The 23,136-nt window shown below is 44.4% G+C and overlaps 1 pseudogene; it reads right to left on the bottom strand.

Annotated features, from left to right (window-relative positions):
* Nucleotides 1-244: 244 nt before the first annotated feature.
* Nucleotides 245-7,058, bottom strand: LOC101627268 (annotated as a pseudogene).
* Between the last annotated feature and the right edge of the window lie 16,078 nt (nt 7,059-23,136).

Genomic DNA, 23,136 nt, shown 5'->3' with positions numbered 1-23,136 from the left:
GTAGACTTTTTGTTTCAATTATTTGTCTTCAAAGAAAACAGTACCACATTTCAAACTTTATTCAAACACATCAGTGGTAACAAAGATCATTGACACCGGAAGTCGTGGTACCAAACCAGTGAATCCAAGGCCATGAGGGAGCTGGTGAGCACCTGTCCCCCTTGGGTATTGCTATTTCTTCCTCCCACATGCTCTGCCTTCATCTTTGAGAATGGTTAGACATACTCAGGAAACCAAGTCACTTTCAAAGAGCTGAGCTACGCTTCATGACCCAGAAGTACCCAGGTTCTAAGGAGAAAGCACACTTGGAGATATACTTGCCATCCGGGCTCCAGCACACACACAGCAGGCCTCCAAAGTAGCTGTTCATGGTGCCATGCTGCTCCACGGAGTCAAAGCTGAACACCCGCAGAAACCCGCCCTGGCTCACGCAAGCCAAGAACTGGCCATCTGGGGAGAAAGCCAACTTGTTGAGGGCCCCCTTGCCCACCATCCACTTCAGGAAAGGGTTCCTCATGGATTTGCTCTTGCAAGTGTGTGTGCATGGCAAAGCTGTCTCCCTGCTTCAGGAGCTGGTAGTGGGGGGCTGTGGTGCCGCAAGTGTGCTTCACGTTATACAAGTACATGCCCCCACTTGTGACTTTGAAAGCAAGTCACTTTCAAAGAGCTGAGCTGTACTTCATGACCTAGAAGCACCCTGTTTCTAAGGAGAAAGCAGACTGGGAGATGCTGCCTGCTCCCTGTACCTGCCTCCTTCACCCCAGCCCCACATCTACCCAGCTCCTGTCTGGGACTAGGGGCACAGGAAAAGACTGGAAGACACTCTCCATTTGGCCGTACTTGAAAGCTGGCCAGATACAATCCCCAAACTAGCAGGCGGAACTCTGGGTAGTTACCAGCTTCATTTGAGGGAAGAAGCCCTTTAAAAAGGTGTGAAGGGCCCTCCCTGGTGGCGCAGCGGGTTGGGGCACAGCACTGAGAATCTGAAGCCACTTCCGCATGAGTTCGATTCCTGCCCGGAGGTGACCCACATGGCGTGGCAGACCTCTCCTGCCCCGCCCGCTGCTTCCCTCAGCAGTGTACTTCCGTTGATCTGCCTGTTCTGCTCCCCACTCTGTCTCTGGTGAAGCCTCTCACCGCCCCTGAGCCTCTGGCCTGTACCCCAGTTCTGTATGCACAAATAAATAAATAAATCTTTAAAAAAAAAAAAGGTGTGAAATACTACCAAAAAAGATGCAATCCTGCTATTTGCAACAACATGGATGTATCTAGCGCAAGAAACGAGACAGAAAGATAAGCACTGTGTGAGTTCACTCATAGGTGGTATGGAGAGAATCCAAACAGATGAACTACATACAACAAAAATAAACATCCAGACTCCAAGACCAATCCGTGCTTACCAGAGGGGAAGGGGGGAGGAGGCGGGTGAATCAGGCCCAAGGGGTCATGGTCTGCTGAAGGGTAGGTTTGGACTTTGAATGGCGGTGACCTTAATATAGTATGTACACATGTTGATGTTTTAAAAAAAATTTTTAAAGATTTATTTATTTATGCATACAGAAATGGGGACAGGCTAGAGGTGCAGGGGCGGTGAAAGGATTCACCAAAGGCAGAGTGGGGAGCAGGACAGGCAGATCAACGAAGTCCACTGCTGAGGGGAGCAGCGGGCGGGTCAGGATGGACCCGCCATGTGGCTCTCCTCCGGGGCGGGCAAGGATCGAACTCATGCTGAAATGGCTTTAGCTTCTTAGTGCTGTGCTTTAACCCACTGTGCCACCAGGGAGGGCCCACATGTTGATTTTTAATGCTACCCACCTGAAACTTTTATGATGTAATAATGCAACATCACTTAAAAAAAAAAAAAAAAAAGAACACCAGCTTGGTTCACCAATGGCCTAGGTCAAATGTCATGGAAATCTTAACAAGTGACACATTCTCAGGTTCTTGGAGCACTGGAATGTTTAAAAATTGCCGCTGAGTTGCAACAAGGAGGAAACTTGATAAAAAATAATTTTCAAAAGTGTGTTTCTCCTCCTCCTCCTTTTCCTCCTTCTTATCCAGAAAGTCCTCCTGTTGAACTCTCTCTTCTTGGTAAGTGTGTGAGGTCCCGAGGGCAGTGCTAGGTGAGTTCTGAAATCAGTCTTCTCATCCGGCTACTGAATAACCCCCGGCCTGCAAACAATTCCTAGGTGGCTTTGGTCAAACCACCCAGTCCCTGGCCTGGGGCAGGAGCAGGTAGCCTGGGCCAACCATAAGAGGTGCGCAGTGGTGAGTCCAGGTAAGACAGGCTGCTAACTGACCTCCACTTGCAGTGATTTCACACCAGTGTGTGGAGAGGGTCACAGAGATTCTGCCTGGCCCCCATGGATTGACTCAGCTTGGGGACTAGGGCAAGAGAAGGAGCCTGGTCTGTATTTGAGGTAATTCTGAATCAACGAGGAGGTGTGTCCATCCCTGGCGGTTTAAGCACTAGCGACCTACAAGTGGCTGCCTTTCCCTCCGCCCCTTCCCCTCAGCCCCCACAAGCCCCTCCACTTACTTGGGATGGATAGTAGGCCTGATGCCTGGAGGTGTCACCAGGAGGGCCCTGTGAATGGCTTCAAAAGTTCTCCTTGACCAAAGTCTACTGAGGCTCCCATGAACTTTTCAGCTAGGCCTCCATTTTTTAGCTCCTCTGTTCATCTCTGCATTGACCAGTTTAACAAGAGCCCTGCTAAGTCGGCTTAGCTCTGATGCTCCGTCCTCCCTATCCAATCACCCGCCAACCTCTGGCTGACTTCTCATCACCCACCCTGCCTGCCCACAGCTAGACTCCTGTTAGGTGATTCATCCAGAATTTCCCCTTCTTTCTTAGGGTTCCATCCAAAGACACCCCCAAATCCTGTCCCCTGACTGCAAATTCCAGCTGTATTCAGATTGAATTTTTTTTTTTTTACCACTTTACTGTTCAGCTCTGGATTTTTTTTTAATTGCAGGTGTCAGCCCCTGGGACCCTTCCACGTCATGTCCTATCTCCTATGCCTGTAAGAGAGGATGGCAGGACCTGCAGATATATGGGCCCTCGTGGCACCCAAGGTTCAATCCTTTCCCACATTTCTTCCTGTGAGAGACCAAGACCAGGAACCTCTCCCGGGGCAACAACACCGATGGCTCAAGATTTGCCCCTCTCCCTCAGTGCCTGGCTGGTGTCTGGGCCCTGAGCAAGTAACCAGCCCACCCCGCCCATCCAGGCTCCCTCTCGGCCTGGTCATCCCTTGATTTGAACGGCAGCAGCTAGTTCCGCGAGGGGTTCCTCGGCGGGGGCTCCTAAATGAGCAAGCGGACGACTGCAGAGGGCCAAGGGTGGGAGAGATGAGGGGAAAACTGCAGAGAAGTAAAATGGAGGAGCCGCGGAGGTGAGAAAGAGGCTACGAGCAGCCGCCCACGCCAAGTCTACGCTGCGAACGCTAGGGGGCGCCAGAGACCGCTTGAGGCCAAGACCAAGCGCCACTGCGGCGTGGTGCCCGCCCGCCTCTCCGCAGTACGGAGGGCTGGCGTCAGCCTTCGCTCTCTCTGGGCGGCTCCGCCCTGTTCCGCAGCCGCCGACGAGTGACTAATGTGTTCGCTCGGGGCTTCGGTCCCCGGGGCCAGGGTTCTGATTGTGAAGGAAAAGCCCTCCTCCCTTCCTCTTCCCCTTCCTTTCCCACCTCCTCCATCATCTGATCCACCTTCTGCATCTTCTCTTGATAGATAAGAGAAAGAGGGGAGAGAAGAGAGGCCATTTGAAATATTGTTTATCCAGATGATGTAACATCCTGGGAAAATGATTTCCATATAATATTGAAGTAAAAAAATGCAGGACATACATAAATCACCATGTAAAAGTATCAACTACACACAGAAGAGAAATGACAACCAAATCCCTCCCAAAGATGAAGGGCTTCTCCCTTTTCCAGCTCTTTCACGTTTGCTGATTCTATATAAGTTCATACAAAAGTAAAATAAAGCTTTTCCTTTTTACAAATAAGGGTAGCCAGGTACGTTGGGGATGTGGTGGGACAGGAGTGGGGGACCTGGGCGGGGCTTGAGGAAATTCTGTGCCCCCACCCTTGAGTCTGCCCTTCCGCATCTCTGAAAATACACATCTAGGCTCCCCTTCCCCTGGGCACAGGTATCCCTTCTCTTTCACATTCCCCACATCCTCACATCCAACAAATCCAACATCTTACTCCAAGGGCCCTTTGTGAAAATCCCTGTTAACATTTCTCTGCTCAAAATATTTCAGAATCTCTAAGTGATGTAAGGCATTGAAGAAGCCTACAGATGCTTCCATTAGAAACTTTCGTATTTTGGTTCCCCCGTAGCTACAGTTTTTCCCATAGGGGAATGTTCCAGACAAAGTAGACAGCTTTCCATTCCCAACTCCTCCCCCTCGCTCAGCTTCCCTGAGCGCCAACCTTAGGGCTATCCAGCCACCCTGAGCCCCAGCCGGGAGTGCCAAGTCCCTGGTTCTTCCCTTTGGGCTCAGAGGCTTTGGTATCATAGATGGCAATCAGGAAAAAGACACACAGGTAACATGCTCACACATCTGGATTTCATACATCTTTGTGGAGTAAATGATGCCTTAAATGGCCACTGGCATCAGTTAAAATACCAGTAAATTGACCAGAAAGGTTTTACAATACCAAAGTAATGTCAAAATCTGTATTATACTTTATAGTCATCTTCAGTCACTGCCTGGGCTCCAGCCCCTTAAAAGTAAATTCCACTTGTGTATATTAAGTCCAGGGTACGGGGGAAGAAAGCACTCCACCCTGATCGGTGGCTCCCAACGTGGGTGCAGAAGGACACGTTTGGCCTCTTCTGTCCAAATATGGAGGAGCACCGTCTGTGTCCTACTAACCCACTGAAGTAGGCAGAGTGATCTCGTGCTCTGCACCATCCCTGAGTAACAGTGCTGGCTGCGGTGGGGCTCAGACATGGCTCCTGAGTGAGCTGCTGGAAGAGTCACCTTTTTGCCAAAGCCCACAAGGCCAGGTCTGGGATCCCCTGGGGCCTGGGGCAGAAGTGGCCACAAAACCAAGCGGGAAGGTGGCGGTGAGAAACTGAAGCGACCCCGTCAATTGCTCTTGTCCCCCCTTTGTCCACTTAGAATTTTGCCTGCTGTGTTCACTGCACCTGACATGTCCCTTCTCTTTCAACTTGTCACTGTGACGGAAATAAGTGCAGGGATGAGTCAGGGCCTGGCAGTGAGAAGGGGAGGCTGGGCCTCAGGCTCCAGCTCAGTTATAAGTTCGACCCTGACTTCAGCTGCTAGACAGGTGGCTGGAAGCCCGGGAAAGAGGCTCTTTGAGTCAAACTGGTCATCCCCTCCCCCACCGCCCACAACAGTCTTTGGATGATATTTCTGCCCTGACGCCCCAGGAGGCCTTGACACGGCCCCAGGGCCCACCTGGACCTCGCTCCCACCCAGTCACTGTACATCAAATTCTGACCCAGAATATTGTAAGGGGGTGAACTCTGTTTCTGAGAGACAAGAACCCATGGTATTTCTCTAATTATCTAAGTAAAATTGAAATGGTATTGGAGTCCTGTTTAAGAGGAGGACTCTATAACATTCTCCTGATCATTGTTGTCTTTCCCCATCCCTATTTCTTATCTTTTAAAATATAGTCTAGGGTTTATGACTCTTTTCTGTTATATCAGAATCTTTTGATCATATTTTGACCTTTGATTTTATACCTGGATTTAGAATTATATAAACCTTGATTATGTCTAATCTGCTTCCGGTCTCACTATCAGGCCCTACCAGGAAAGATCCAAAGAATCCAAGTATCCAAAAGAAACATAATGCCAGACACATCAGTGGCTTTAAATTTTCTTGCAACAATGTCATAAAAAAATGGAAAGAAACAAGTGAAATTAATTTTAAGAATATATCTTATTTAGTCCAATATGTCTATTTTTTAACTGTATAAATATACTGAGTTTATTTCACACGTGTATTTTTGTCTTCTAACCCTTTCCATTTGTCTGACCACAGCTACTACTATGTCCTATCAGAACATTCCAGACATACTCAACACCAAGTGAAGGGTGAAGTTCCATCTTTAAAAGTAGACAGGCATTTTGGGCAACACATTCTTGGCAATGAAACTTGGACATTTATCAGACTCTGTAGGGAAAGTTCTCACTCTGCATTATAAAAAGGACAGCCAGATATCAACCATTACAGAAATTAAATAAGATGGAAGATTTTAATAAAGTGCCAGAGACCTTTAATAGCCTCCCAATCAGTCCTCCAGAAGCAACGGACATAATTGATGAACTTGGCTTCCACTTTGGAAAGAGAACCATCTTTTTCGATCCTTGCTTGCATTTTTGCCTTAATGTCTTCTATAGAACGAGGTCCTTTTGTTGTTTAGGCGTTTTTTCCTGTTGTTGTTGTTTTTTAATGGATTCTTGATCTTTTGATCTAGGTATTGATGGTTTTGAGTCTTTTCCATTCTGGTTTGACTTTTGTGCATTTGGGGCTGGAGTATCTCCTAAAGATTTCCTTACTGGTGATTTTTCTTCCACTTTTTCATCATCAAAATCATTAGCAGCAAGTTTTTTGTGTTTTTGTTTTTGTGGAAACTTTCTACCACATCCAGAGGCAGAAAGCTTCCTCAAAGTACTTGGAGTTTCGCACCTTTCTCCTCTTCATCTTCTGACTCTGCATCTTCCTCCACAGCCACCCAGTGCTGTCCACTCGCGGCGTGACCCTGAGCCACACTTCCCCAGTGAGACCACAGGTGGTGGGATTTCAAAGCCCCCCAGGAAACTGTTGTCTGTAACATTTTCAAAGTTGCGAGTGTTACTTTAATAGGATGTCTCCACCATTCATTGCTTCTGCTTTAGCAATAGGCAGTTCATGCTTGGCACCAGCCCCTAAACTGACTTCTTAGAGGTAACTGGGGCGCATTTCATCTTAAAGTGATGATCTTAAAGTGATCATCTCTGTTGGCTTTGTATTCACAACTGGAAAGATAGTTCTGGGGCCTCAGGGAGCTCTTGTCCATGTGCATGGAATCTTCCATGGGGTGGTGGCATGCACTTAGGTGGGAGAGAAGGTGACAGATAAGCCAGGGTTCGTTTAACCTAATATAGCTTAAATTGTATCATTGCAACATGTCATCAAAATAACACTGCATTCCAGCCCTCCCTGGTGGCGCAGCGGGTTAAAGCACAGCACTGAGAAGCTAAAGCCACTTCCGCATGAGTTCGATCCCCACCCGCCCCTGAGGTGACCACATGGCGTGGCAGACCTCTCCTGACCCGCCCGCTGCTCCCCTCAGCAGTGTACTTCATTGATCTGCCTGTTCTGCTCCCCACTCTGTCTCTGGTGAATCCTCTCACCCTCCACATCTCAGGCCTGTACCCCAGTTCTGTATGAATAAATAAATCTTTAAAAAAAAATAACACTGCATTCCTTTTCATACTAAATCTTTGAAATCTCTGTGTATTTTACTTGCCTCGACTCCTGTGACATGCAGCTAGTGCATTGGATAGCACAAGTTCCTGAATTCTCTATTCTTTTGCAGGCAGGATGAGAACCCCTGCGTTCACCTTACTTTGAAGATGGACTACTGGTGTAGCATTTTGAACTATAGCATCAGCGAACGAGCATATCTAATTAGAGTCCAAATAGTTGTCATTTTTTCCCTTATTTCATAGATACAGTGTGTTGAAACAAAAAGAAAAGTAGCAGCTGCTTCTGAACTACATCAAACTAATTTTGTTTGCCTCCTCATCTGAACTAAGGACAACCTTTTATTACCACGCACCCCACACCAGCTTGTGTGTGTTTTATGGGCTTTCTGGAAATCCATCACTAAGAATATGTAGTATGGGGATGATAATGATGTCTACCCCATGGTCATTGTGAAGATTTAATGAGGTAAGTTTTATCAAGACCTTGCCCAAGTGCCTAGCTCATTAGAATCCCAAGAATAAATGCTTAACTGCTACTGTTAGTATCCTACTCAATCCTTAGGACAACCACATCCAGGAGGTTGGAAGGTGAGGAAATTATTCTGTTTGAAAGGTGGGTAAGTTGGGTTTCAGGAGCTTTTCCAAGAGTGTAGGAATTCTTAAACCATGGAAGTGGCTTTTAAACTTCTGTGAACGTAACACTTAATCCAAGGTTTTCACTTCCATGATTGCCTCTGTCTCAGTTCTCATCATGAGCTACATAAGTGGAAGCACTGGTTACATATGATTTAGGATCCATATAATACAGAGGCGTCTCAGGAAATTTTAACAAGAAAACGGAAGATAATAATTGCAAGCTCTTTGGAGGAGCAAAGGACTCCAGAAATTAAATAGGAAAATTATAGATAATTTTTATTTGGCAGGACTTTTGGAATTTTAAAATGTAAGTGTCTGTATAAAAGTTTCTGTTCACAAATCAATATTGATTAATTATATATTTCGGAATAAACAGACAAGCACAGGCATTTTTAAAAGTAGGCTGCATTCCGATTAACTAAAAAAAATCACTTGACCTTGTTTTCTCTGGATATTTGTAGACAAATCACAGAGAAACAAACCAACAGAGAGGGTACATATAGAGCTGGAGAGAGAGAGAGAGAGAGAGAGAGAGAGAGAGAGAGAGAGAGAGAGAATAGTTACAGTACCTCAACCACAGGATTTTGGAAACTGCCCTCCTGTTGCTGAGCAGGTTTGAACTTGGGCTAAAGCGTCAGGGTCTAGAGGGTTATCCTGGGATTGGTAGGGAAGGGAGGTGAAGCAGAGAGATGTGCTGTAGAGACACTGGGAGCGAGGCTGGCTTAGCCTGGGTCTGACAGGGGAGCAAGTGGCACCTAATTTCCCTATGGACATTTGTCTGGGGTCATCAGATCCCTGTGGAGTGGCCTGTGCTTCATGTGTTCACATTCCCAGTTCTGGGGAGTCCCTTGGCTCTGTCTTCCTGCCCTTCTCTTACCTATAAGCCCTTAGGGCTGGTCCCTAAGGGTTCCCTGTTCTCAGATCCAAGGAGTTACCAAAGCCCCTTAAGGTGAAGACTCACCTGCCTGGTGACTGAAACCAAAACTTCAGAAACCAGGTTTAGATTAACAGACCAAGAACTTTATTGTCTGACAAGCAATGGAGAAGGGAGAACTTATGTTCCAAACACCAACACCACCAAAGCCCATATTTTCCAGAAGCTTCAGGGAAGGGCTTTATTTGCGGGATTGGTAAGTGATGGCTTCAAGGAGGAGTTCTGTTGGTCCTGCGCAGAAGGTCTCACACACCCAGAGTCCTCACACATGCCCTTTTTTCCATCCAAACTCCTCAAGGGGCACTCAATCGCCATCTTGGAATAATCAGTGGGGTCCAGTTCTGTGACTACCCTCTCACCTTCGTGAGAAAAAAACCACAGCTTAGTGCAAATATTCGACCTCACAGTTACAAAATGCCTCCTCTGTTTTATTCTGTTCCTCATTCTTGAGGGTCACATGGCAGAGGTATTATATATGTGTGTGTGTGTATATGTGTGTGTGTGCATATATATATATATATATATATATATACATACACATATATATATTCATGTGCATTTTCAAGACTACTATACACTGGTTGTGGCTTTCCTAGTTTTGCCCATAATTTGGTCATTTTCTTAGTCTCCTCAAATTACCCAGTTTGAAGGTGCCATCTGTTTCCTGCCAGGACCCTGATGGCATGAAGGAAATATCCAAAAAGTATTTTTACTATAAATAGCCTTCAGTAGCCTGAGACTATTTTGTAATGGTCTATATTATCTTCTAACATTATTAGAATCAGCCCTTTCACCTCTCTGGAATCTACTTTTATATTCCTTATGTGTGAAAAAATGTTTTAAAATTTCTACATAGTAAAGTGGACTTGTTTGAGCACCTGTTTAGTGGGTTTTAGCACCTATATCAACTCATGGGACTACCGCCATCGTCAGTATACATCACAGTTCCATAATGCAAAGTGCTAGGTCATGCTGTCCATTTATAATCAAGTACCCCTCAGCCCAACACCTGGCAAACACTTCCCTGTTGATCTGTTCGATATTTTACTCATTCTTATATTTTTGCCAGAATGTCACATAAATGCAATCATCAGAAAAATTTGCTCCGGTATAGAATGTCATCTTTTTGAGTCTCGCTGCTTTCACTCGGTATAATGCTTTGATTCGTCCATGTTGATGCATATATCAACATTTCCATCTTTAGTTTTTATTGATGGGCATCAATACTCAGCATAATTTGTATATTCTATTCTATAACTACATCACAGCTTGTTTATACATTCTCTCACTGAAGGGAATTTGGGTGGTTTCCAGTTTGCAGCAGTTACGAATAGAGCTGCTATAAATATTCATGTACTGGTTTTGGTGAGGACAGAAGTTTTCATTCCTCTGCAGTTGAGGTCAGCAAACTGCAGCCCAGTTGGCTGCTTCTTTGTAAATAAAGTTTTATTGGAACCAACCACACTCATTGGTTCCTGTGTTCACAGCTTCCCCACTGTAATGGCAGAGATGGTATGGTTCACAAAAGGTCTAAAATATTTACTAACTGATTGCTTACAGGAGAAAGTGTACTGGTCCTTGGAGTTCATAAACAATTTTGTGGGGTCTGTTTACCGAGTTCTTCCCTCTAGGGAATTAGGCAGGCCTCAATCTCCAGGGCCCACAGCTGCATGTACTGAAGGGGAATGTTCCCTCCCTCAGGGTTTTGGTTCTTAGGGGTCTCATTTGGCCACAGCTAATGGCACTAAAAGATTGCCTAGGGGCCTGGCCACAGGAGACCAGAAAAAATAAAATTCAAATAGTGGGGCTCCCCACTGTCCCTCTGAACATTAGGGGTTCTCATTCCTATCTTTAGGCCTGAACTAAAGTGCTTCTCCTGGGTCTCTCTCTGCTCACTTTCAGTCTCAAGCTACAGGCTAGAGAACTGTGATATTGTGGTTTATAATAAGAAAAAGACATTTGGTCTTCTGTCCCATTTTAGGCACAGAGTTCCTAAAACCCTTCATTTTTCCTAGCTGAGGCCAGCAATAAAGGTGGCTATTGTCGTGTTAATGAGTGACTTTAGCCCCTACCTGAGGATGGGGCAGGTGGCCTGGCAAGGGAGGTGGTGAAAGGGTTGGAACTTTCAATCCCTAACCCTGACCTATGAGGAGGGGAGATTGGTTTCCAGCAGCAATGGCCAATGATTTAATCAATCATGCCTATGTAGTGTAGCCTCTAGGAAACCCCAAAAGGACAGGGGTTGAACAACACTTGGCTATTTGGAGACAGTGGTGCTCCCGGAGAGGGCATGGAAGCTCTGTGCCCTTTCCTCGTACACATCTCTTCTACTTGGCTGTTCCTGAATTATGTCCTTTTATTACAAGCAGCTGATCTAGCCAGCAAACTGAGTTCTTTGAGATACACTAGCAAATTAATGAAATGCAACGAGCGGTTGTTGGAGTCTCCAATCTACAGCCAGATGGCCAGGACCCCGGGTGATAATCTGGACTCCTGATTGGCGAGGAAGGAGCAGTTGCGCTGAGCCCTTAACCTTTGGGATCTGATGCTACCTCAGCGCATCTAATGCCAGAGTAGAATGTAGCTCATCCAGCTGGCGCTGGCACAGTGCTTGCTGGTGTGGAGAAATCCTTCGTCCCCATGGGGGAATCGTGTACAGAAAGAATCCTGAACAAAAGAAATGTGAACTCACTACCAATTCAGTGCTGTTTCAAATTCTGTTTTTCCACAGTCCTCCTGTGGCTACTAACTTTCAGAGCCCTCGAAGGCTGGCCTGTGCATTTTGTCCAGGTGTTGGAGCTAAGCTTGATCTGGAAACTTGTCTGCCTTGCAATGTGCAGACACTAATGTGTCTGCTCAGATTTCTTGTTCTTTCTATTGAAGGCTGGCTTTCTAGAGTTTAGTGTTCGGCCAAAGATTGGTCAGAGATTGTACAAAAGCATGTCAAGCCATGTTTGACTTGTTCCACTGCCAGAGAGCACATTCGAACCTCAGTCTGTCCTGACTTTTATTTTTTCACTGGACTTAATCACATTTCCACTCTGCATATTTAGGCCCAGTAAGCCAGAGATAGGTGTGTGGCTTGAGTCTATGCTCTCTACTATTCATGGGCAAAGACTCCAGTTTGCCCAAGACACGGGGAGAATTTATCAAGTCCCCTGTGGATGGCTTACCTCCCAGACCTCCATGTTAAATTCCTGGCAGACTGGTCAATTGTTTGCTCCCAAGAGGTTGTAGGGAAGGTCGAGCTAATGGGACTGCTGGCTCACTCTTAGCTTGCTGCTGAGATCATCACTTACATCGACCATGCTCCAAATCATGGTCGTCATCTCAGTGCCACAGAGAAATTTGTTTTCCTGGCCTCTGGAGGGTGGGAGCTGTGGTGAAGAAACCACCATGGCTTACGCTGCTCTCTACCAGGGCTGAGCAGTTTCAGTGAATGAAACACTTCTGGGTTTGTGGTATGCCTCTGGTCGAATTCCAGCGTACTGAAATGGTTGTTTTGACAGGTTTTCCAGCTTCAGGGTTGTTTTTTGGGGGGAAGAGGATTAGTCAACTCCTCATTTCCAGCATGCCAGAAGCAGAAATCTGCTTAAGTTTTATACAGGCAGAAATAGTAGAAAAAAGGAGTTCAACCACCAGCCGCCCCAAGCCTCAAATCAAAAATCAAGACCTTCCACAGGGGTAAGGGAGGCTTATCTCTTCAGAGACAGTCTCAAAACAAAACATGATTGGCCCTCCCTGGTGGCACAACAGGTTAGGATGCAGCACTACAAGCCGGCCACAGCCACTTCAGTGCAAGTTTGATTCCCAGCCCCGGAGGTGACCACGTGTACTGCATTGCTCGGTGCCGCGCCAGCACGACAGCAGAGATGGTCTGAACGAAGGACGTCAGGATTAAAGCACACACTCCTTGGTCAGCAAGCAAAGGCACACTTTATTTTTCTCTCCTTCCCTATTTATACCCTTCAGCATGGAGCCTGGTGCTGGGGTAGGCGGAAGCTCTCAGCAAGTGCATCAATAACATGCAACAATAACATGGGGGTCAAAGAACACAAGGTAGCAAACACAAGGCAGGAACACTTCCTGCCTCCTGTTTTTCTGTTCCAGCACCCATGGCTCATTCTTTGTTTCCACACAACAGTGTGCATATGATTCTGTGGGGGAGGTGGGGAGGTCTGTCCAGGCAAAGGACCCAACAGCTCGGCCTGTTCTGCTCCCCACTCTGTCTCTGGTGAAGCCCCTCACCGTGCCCTTGTACCTCTGGCCTGTACCCCAGTTCTGTATGCATAAATAAACAAATCTTTAAAAACAAAACAAAACATGATTAAGACTACACACTTCTCCATCAATCACTTGTTCTTCCTGAAAACATCTTTCCTCCCCCACCATCTTCCTCTATATTTTATAACTGAGTTCCCATGGCCTTCATCTGCTAGAAATCTGGTCATTTCCCAAAATGGAATGGTCAGGGCAATGGTAAACTGCACAATCAGACCTAATATGTTTACTAGAAGCCTTTTATTTTATCATTTTCCATTTTCTATTTCATTTTGAGTTTCCCTCTAGTAACTATATGTCATTTGTATATCCAACCTGAGATTCTCTATCATTATTATGTGGGTTCAAATTATTGATATTCAATATATGAATCTTGGCCTTATCTCTAGACCAGTAAGCTTTTCAACCAGAGACAATTTTGCCAATCTGACTCAAGAGACATGTGGCAATGTTGAGGGAACACTTTTTAGTCTTCCGGATGAGTGTTGATGCTACCTACATCTAATGGGCTGAGGCCAGGGATGGTGCCCCAAAACCTACAATGCACAGTGTGGCTTCCCACAACAAAGAGGTTGCTGTGGATGTTTAGGGGTTACGTGGTCTTATACTTATAACTGTCTCCTAGGAATGCAGTCATCGACATTGCTGGGTGTGACTCGCTGACCCACTATACACCCAGTACATTGTTAGCAGGCAGAATGGGGGACCCCCAGGATTTCCCAATCTGCCTACTCTAAATGGACTCTGCCATCAAGATAAAACATATTCTTAGTACTGAAGACCTTCAATAGAAAAGAACTTAAATACAATTCGTGTGCAATAGGGAGGAAGAAAAAAAGGATAGTTAAATTAGTTTCCAATTAAATACCCAAAGTTACCCAGCCCCTAAGGATAAATGCCCAGCCAAATAGGGTTGGCCCAAAGTGAGACCACTGAGGTATGAAAGCCTGCCACAAGTCTAAGGTGCTTTCTGGTGACGACTCATAGGAAAAGGGTAGAAAGGGCCAGACAAGTGTGTAAGAAAAAAGCAAAATTAAAATACAAGTCAAGATGCAGGCTGCCACTGTCAGCCTCCCCACGGGTCTCCTTCCCACGTCTCTGTCTCTTTCAGGTGCCTCCTTCCATGTTCCCCAAGTCCAAAGCTGAGAAGAAAGTGCGGCCTTTTCTTGACATGTCTCTGCTCCATGTGTCTCCTCAAGTGTCCTGGTAGTCTCCTTCCTTTTCTCCTTGCCCAGCTTCTCCTGGATGCTCAGCTCCACTTTCCCTTGGGTGGGGCCGGGAACTTGGCACCTCCCCTTTCTAGGGATATCACACTGTTACAGAATGGCCACCACAGAATGCTCTAGTTGCTGACTTCCACAGACACCTAATCACCACACAATACGCTTAGTAACGCTGAGCCTGCAATCTTGCGTTGATGAACAAATGCTGACCCAGAACACCCTCTACCTGTTGTCCCCCAGGAGAGCCACTTGCTTGACCTCCATAGGCCTCCCAGTCATTCACATTTCCCCCCATCAGCAACTGTTGCAGGCCCTCTGTTGCTTCAAGAAATAGAACTGCAACTTACTTATGAAACAAACAAACAAAAAATGGCTGCCACCAGTTTGGCCATTCTTTGCAGAAAATTATCAGCTTTTCTGGAGGTTCTCACTTCCCTTATAAGTCTTCAGGCCCAGGCTGGTTTTCTCTTACTCTGTGGCCTAAGACTATGACAAATGTGACATATTTTAGCCAGTATAAATGATTTCATACCATGTTGTCAAGGAAAGGACTGGAAGAATTTTTTAATGATCCAAAGAATCAGGAGGAATTAAAAGTGAAATATGGAGCTACATGGATGTGTCAGCAATTAAGGAACAAAGAAAAGACTTACATGAACTTTGATGTGTGTTCCTGACAGAAAGTGACATTTCTCCCTCAGCTTGACTCTGGGGTCTTTTGCTATAAAGTGCCCCTGCAATGCCTGAGGGTACAGGAGAAGCACTCATTTCTCTCCAGGAACACTGTTTTCCTTTGGGGCCTACAGTGAGGCTGACAGCTTAGGTGTCATCTGGCGTTCCCCTCCTGTCAGTGAAGACTCCCGTCGAGGTGTCTTCAGGTGTCTTGATCCACGTGTGAGAGGGGGTGCAGGTGCACATAAGAGCCAGGAGACAGAGCTCCAACTGATATCATTCCTATGTCACAGGAAACAGTTTGTTATAGAGCAGTATCCAGCTGAAATGTCAGAGGGTGTGAGAGGTTTTCAGCACTTAGCAGGAATCTGACTGAAATGGGGAAAAGAGCAACATTCTCCTCACTTCAGAGCAGGAGACCTCCAGGAGAAAGGGTTTCCCAATGTCAGGTTCGGGCTGGTGAGAAAAGGTAGTAGATCCCATGAGTGTATTAGATAATTGTCCTGGAAAGAGAAGATTCTGTAAGATTTCTTCAGACTGCTCAAAAAAAAATGCTAGGCCTGGTACTTAGAGAATAGACATCTTTGGTAGAATTATCTGGTACCAGTTCAAGCAGTAGCCTCTACCTTGATGCCTAAATAAAAGATACAATAGGAAATGCCGTTTTTATGATACCCTATGTGGAAAGTTTCGTCAGACTGAAATGTGAGAAAGAAACCCACATCAAAGCAAGGAAGATATGTTTAGAAAAAAGGAAAGAAAAATATCTTCAGAAAAAGTTTCCACCTCTTTCTGAAGCTCTGAAGTCAAACCCAAGATGTCCGAACTCTTCATTTACCATTTTGTTTGGTTTTGGTTTTGGATAACAGTTTACTAAAGTAAATATATGTTAAGTGGTTTATAAAGAGGAAAAAAAAGAAATAGGGCACCACTTATGGCCCTTATAGACCTCCAACCCTTGGCACCAACAGACCCCAAATCATTAACTCATAAGGTACGTAGAACCTGATGCAAAAGAGTGAATAACTGCTTAGCACTTTGAGTTCACTGACTCCTAAAGACTGAATCACCAGAGAAGAAGTACAGCTGGCAAATGAGCATATGAGAAGATGCACCACATCATATGTCATTGACAAATCACTAAGTGGGATGCCTTTACCTACCTATTAGAATGGCTGAATTTCAAACTGACAATACCAAATGATGTGAAGAGTCAAAGCACCAGGCGCTCTTACTCATCGCGGATGGGAATGCAACACGGTACAACCACATTAGAAGAATTTGACAGTTTCTTGCAAAGTTATATATAGGGTTGCCACATGGCCCAAGAATTGTGCTTCTAGATAACCCAAATTAATTGGAAACTTAGACCAACATTAAGACCCACACAATCATGTAGTAGTTTTAGTCATAATTGCTGAAAACTGGAAGCAACCAGGAAGTCTCTCAAAAAGTGAATGGATTAAAAAAAAAAACAACTGGTGGCCCTCCTTGGTGGCGCAGCGGGTTAAAGCACAGCACTGAGAATCTAAAGCCTCTTCCGCATGAGTTCCATCCCCGCCTGCCCCGGAGGAGACCACATGGCGTGGCAGACCTCTCCTGACCCGCCCGCTGCTCCCCTCAGCAGTGTACTTTGTCGATCTGCCTGTTCTGCTCCCCACTCTGTCTCTGGTGAAGCCTCTGCCGCCCCTGAGCTTCTGGCCTGTACCCCAGTTCTGTATGCACAAATAAATAAATCTTTAAAAAAAAAAAAAACAACTGGTACATCTGGGGCCCTCCATGGTGGTGCAGTGGCTTAAAGTGCAGCACTGCAAGCTAGCCACAGCTGCCTCAGTGCAAGCTCGATCCCCGCCCCAAAGGTGACCCACATGGCGCAGCAGACCTCTCCTGTCTTGCCCACTGCTCCCCTCAGCAATGTACTTCGTAATCTGCCTGTTCTGTCTCTGGTGAATCCTCTCACCGCCCCTGCATCTCTGGCCTGTATGCCGTCTGTATGCATAAATAAATAAATATTTTTAAAAAGGGTACACCCACAAATGATAATGGAATATTATACTGTGATAAACAGAAATGGACAATTGAGCTATAAGAAGACTTGGAGGAAACTTCAAATGCCTATGATTCCAACTATATGACCTCGAGAAACATCCATTCATCTTCATAGCAGTGCTATTCACAGTGCCCGGCAGTGGGTAGAGGGACAAAGTGTGGTCTACAAATACAATGGGACTAAGGTGATGGCACATGTGAAAGGGTGGTGGGAAGTCCAGGGGGACTACAACCCATCAGAAAAAATGTACAAGATAAAGAATGCTGTAAAAAAATAAATCTATTGAAACCTAAAAATAATGAAGGCAATCCTGTCACATACTGCAACATGAATTAAGGTTGAGGATGTTATACTGTATGAGTCCACTTTCAGGAGGTATCTTAGGTGGTCTAACTCATAGAAACAGAAAGTAGAGGTATTACTCAGCAACCAAAAAAGAGAAACACATGTCTTTTGCAGCAACTTGGATGGAGCTGGAAAAGATCATGCTTAGTGAGATAAGCCAGAAAGAGAAAGAAAAATACCGGATAGTTTCACTCAGCAGGAGTATAATGGACCAGGCGAGAAAATAACAAAAATAATGAACAACCATATACCAGAGACATTTTGCGGGGGTGGAGTGGGCAATGGTTTTAAAAACCGGGGGGTGGGGGGGGTGTGCACTGGGACTATGGTGATGGCACACGGGTGACTTGGTGATGGGAAACCCGAGGGGATTACAATTGAGATGGAAAAAAATGTACAAAATGATGTAAAAATAAACTTATAAAATTAAAAAAAAAAATATTGCTCATGAAATGTAACAAATGCACCACACCGATGCAAAACACTGTGAGCCAAGGAGAGAATATGTGGCAATTCTGTACTATCTCATCAATTTCCTGCAAACCTAACACTTCTCCAAAACAAAGCTTATTAATTAAAATTTAATGTAAACGTAATGGGTTCTACATTTCATGGGATCTTTTCCTGCTTTGTGAAGCATGTGTTCTCCGTGATCCACCCATATTATCTAGTGCTTTATAGTGGCTACTCTCTGGTATCAGACAGCCGGCTGCCTCCAAACAGTGTACGCCCTCCCTCCTCTGTGTCCACTGTGAGGACAAGAGCTCACGGGAATTGCCAGGGATTCAGATTTCTAGTCTCAGGGCTTAGTGATACCTAAATAAGCAGTGCCAGATGGCACTCCCAAAGGCTTGCTGTCACCCACTGGGCTCTGGCCCCGCATCCCTGCCCACACTTGGCATGATCTAGTTCTCCCAGGTATGATAATCTCGTGGTGTACATAATATATCAGAGTTGTTTCAATGTGTATTTCTCTAGATATTAATAAATTTGAACATCTCTTCATATGTTTCTTAGTGTCTGCCTTGGAAATTGCCATGTGCTCTGCCATTGTGTTTTCTATTGGCCATCCTACCTTTGCGTTGTGGTTGCTGATTAGTAGAAATTCTTTGTATATACTAGATATGGCCCTTGCTTGTTGTTAGACATGTAAAATACCGTTTTCCATTTTGTCATCTGTCTATTAACTGTGCCTTTGGCTGACTGGATTGAGCGGAAATCCTGTTGAAATGTAATGAAATTTGTCAAATTTTTGCCTTAAACATTGTACTTTCGCAGTTTTCCTAAAAATGTCCTTCTTGGGCCCTCCCTGGGGGCAGCGGGTTAAAGCACAGCACTGTGAGGCTAGCTGCAGCTTCAGCATGAGTTCAATCCCCGGCCAGGAAGGTGACCCACATGGCGCAGCAGACCTCTCCTGACCCGACCGCTGCTCCCCTCAGCAGTGTACTTCTTCGATCTGCCTGTTCTGCTCCCCACTCTGTCTCTGGTGAATCCTCTCACTGCCCCTGCACCACTGCCCTGTACCCCAGTTCTGTATCCATAAATAAATAAATCTTAAAAAAAAAATAAAATGTCCTTCTTAACCCTCCTAACCAGGTCCTTTTGTCTCTCAGCTTTACTGAACTATAATTGACACATGACGTTGTATAAATTTAAGGTACACAATGTGTTGTTTGGTGAATTTCTATATTACAAAATGGTTATCACCATAGCATTATCTAAGACCCCTATCATACCATATAGTTTCTGTTTCTTTTTTGTGGTGAGAACGTTTAAGATCTACTCTCCTAGCAACATTCCAGTATATGATACAGTATTCTTAGTTATAGTCATCATGCCTTCCATTAAGTCCCAGAACTTGTTAATCTTACAACCAGAGACTTGTACTCTGTGACCAACAAGTCCCCATTTTCCCCACCTGCCAACCCTGGTAACCAATACTTTCTTTCTCCCAGTTTGATTTTTTAGTTTCCACAAATAGGAGAGATCATACAGTACTTGACTTTCTCTAACTTATTTCATTTACCATAGTGCTCTACAGTTCTATGTTACCACAAAAGACAGAATTCCCTTCTCTCTCATGGTTGAATAACATTCCTCTGTGTGTGTATGTATGTATGTGTGTAGACAGACACTTAAGTTTTTCCCATACCCTGGCTATTGTGACTCATATTTCATTAAATATAGGAGTTCCAAGATTTTAATTTCAATTCCTCTGGATATTATGGTGTGTGGGGGGGGTGTCTCCTGACACATTTCCAACGAGGTATTCCCACATTAGCAGATCATGTGTTTTCCTTGCTCCATCCATCTGACCCAACCCTTCAGAGAGACAGTTTCAGATTGCCAAGGTAGAAGACTCCACTTCCCAAGACCACCGTCCTCTTTAGATGCTAGCCGTCATCCAGGGCAGCCACCAGTGCTTCTGCCCAGCCAGCTCTGAAGGGCTATTCACACAAACACCTGCTCAGACTTCAGGTGCCAGCCACGTGTCCGGGCTGTTACCTGGGCTTCTGTCTCCAGAGGCTGTAAATTAGAAGTTTCCACAGCCTCCTGCTCAGGTTCATCTAATTTGCTAGAATGGCAAACAGAGCTCAGGAAACTCATTTACTCACTATTCATTTTATTACAAAGGATTCAAATAAGTTGCCAGATAAAGGGAAACAGAGGGTGAGATCCTGAACAAAGGAGCTTCTGTTTTTCTGCAGCTCATGGTCTGGTAAGGTGACCCATAGAAGAGCGCTAAAACCTCCTCCTTTTGAGTTGATGTGGGGTCTTCATTACTAGATTGGCCATTGGCATTTGAACTCCACCTCTTGGCTCTCTCCCTTCCCCTGAAGTCTGGTAGAAGAACTAGAAATTCCAAAACCTTTATTCATGTTGGTTTCTTTGACAACCAATCCTCATCATAACAAGAGACACCTTTAGTACAATTAACACTTAGGAAATTCCAAAGGCTTTGAGGAGCTGTGAGCCAGAACAGTAGGTGGGGACCAAATACATTTGATAAGTATACTTTGGTCACCCGAATGAATATATATGTAATAAATCACAATGCCACAGATATAAACCCAGGCATGGTATTTCTACTTTTGATTTTCTGAGACGCCTCCATACTCATACTGTTTTCTTTCCATAGCAGTTGCTCCAATTTCCATTCCCATCAACAGCACACAAGAAACCCCTTTTCTAAAAAGTGCTCTCCAACACCTTACTTCTTGACTTTCTGATGACAGCCATTCTAACAGTCCGAAGTGCTATCTCATTGTGGTTTTGATTTGCATTGAACTAATGATAAGTGCTGTGCAACAGCATCTTTGCATGGATGTGTCAGCCATTTGCACATCTTTCATGGAAAACTGTCTATTTCCTTTGCCCATTTTTAAATTCACTTTTTTCTATTGAGTTGTATGACTTCTTTATGTATTTTGGATATTAACCGCTTATCAGATATATAATTTGCAAATATTTTCTCTCATTTTATTGGTTTCTTTTTCATGTAGTTGATGGATCCCTGTTTTTTTTTTTTTTTTTATTCATATAGAGCTGGGGTACAGGCCAGAGATGCGGAGGGTGAGAGGATTCACCAGAGACAGAGTGGGGTGCAGAACAGGCAGATCGACGAAGTGCACTGCTGAGGGGAGAAGCGGGCGGGTCAGGAGGGGTCTGCCTCGCCATGTGGATCTCCTCCGGAGCAGGCGGGAATTGAACTCATGCGGAAGTGGCATAAGCTTCTTAGTGCTGTGCTTTAACCCGCTTCGCCACCAGGGAGGGCCCGGATCCCTGTGTTTTTAAGGAGCTTTTTAATCTGATATTAACTCACTTATTTTTGCTTCGGTTGCTTGTGATTTTGTTGCCATAGCCAGAAAAATCACTGCTGAGATTCCTGTCAAGGAACTTTCCTTTTTTGTTTTTTTTCTAGCAGTTTTATAGTTTTAAGTCTTATGTTTAAATCTTTAATTCATTATGAGTTCATTTTTATGAGTAACATAAAGGTCCAATTTTATTCTTTTGCAAGTGGTTCTCCACATCACCATTTGTTGAAGAGACTATCCTTTGCCCACAGGGTGTTTTCTTGGTTTTCCTGTCAATATTAGTTGACCACATGTGCATAGATTTATTTATGGACTTGATTCTGCTTTGTTTGTCTATGTATCTGTTTTTATGCTAACACCATTCTGGTTTGATCACTATAGCTTTGTAGCACCGCTGAAATCCCCAAGTGTGGTGTGTCTGGCTTTGTTCTTCTTTCTCAGGATTGTGTTGGCTAATCTGGATCTTTTGTGGTTCCACAAATTTTAGAATTTCTTTTCTATTTCTGTGAAAATTCAGTTGAAATTTTGGTAGAGATTGCATTGACTCTATACATATTTGGGTAATATGGCCATTTTAACAAAGTTATTTCTTCTCATCAGTGAACACAAAATAAATTCCCATGTGTTTGTATCTTCTTCAGTTTCTTTCATCAACATCTTATAATTTTAAGTTACAGATATTTCTCCTCCTTGTTAAATTTATTCCTAAGTATTTTATTGTTTATGATGCTACTGTGAATGTACTTGTTTTCTTTAAATCTTTGTTAGATATTTTGTTGTTAGTGTATAAAAATGCACTGTTTCTGATTGACTTCTTTAATCCTGAAATTTTATTGAGTTTGTTGATAGTTTTATCAGTTTTTTTGGCAGAGTCTTTAGGATTTTCTATCTACAATCATGTATTTCTTAATGACAGAGATCAATCTGAGAAATGTGTCATTAGGTGATTTCATCATTGTGCAAATATCAGCAAATGTATTTACACAAAACTAGATCGTACAGCTTAATACGCACTTGGCAATCCTGGGGACCATCACCATCTGTGTAGTCTGTACTTACTGAAATGTTATTATGCAGTGCATGATTTCAAAAAAAGATAAGTTTACTTTTTCCTTTCCAATTTGGATGTCTTTCGTTTCTTTTTCTTGCCTGATTGATATGACCATCACTTCTAGTACTAAGCAGAATAAGTGTGGACACTCTTGTCTTCTTCCTAATCTCAAAGAAAAACTTTCAACTTTTCACCAGTTGAGTCTGTCATATAGATAAAGTGCTTATTTGTCAAGATCCACTTTTAAATGCTACACACTAATTCTCTGACATGTTGTCTGTACAACAATTTATTGAATCATTTCCCTTTGAATTTCCCTCTACTTACTATATCAAAAGCAACACTAAATATTCTTTGAACCATATCTTCATTTACTACTTTTGATATTTCTGATGATCAAAAATAATATCCAGGCCCTCCCTGGTGGCGCAGCGGGTTAAAGCACAGCACTGAGAATCTGAAGCCACTTCCGCATGAGTTCGATTCCCGCCTGCTGCCTGCCCCGGAGGAGACCACATGGCGAGCCAGACCTCTCTTGGCCCGCCCGCTGCTTCCCTCAGCAGTGTACTTCATAGATCCTGTTCTGCTCCCCACTCTGTCTCTGGTGAGGCCTCTCACCGCCCCTGAGCCTCTGGCCTGTACCCCAGTTCTGTATGCACAAATAAATTAATAAATCT

Source organism: Condylura cristata, unplaced genomic scaffold, assembly GCF_000260355.1.
Source record: "Condylura cristata isolate star-nosed mole 26May11 unplaced genomic scaffold, ConCri1.0 scaffold00027, whole genome shotgun sequence".
NCBI classification, from domain to species: Eukaryota; Metazoa; Chordata; class Mammalia; order Eulipotyphla; family Talpidae; genus Condylura; species Condylura cristata.
This window is presented reverse-complemented; position numbering and strand designations above follow the sequence as displayed.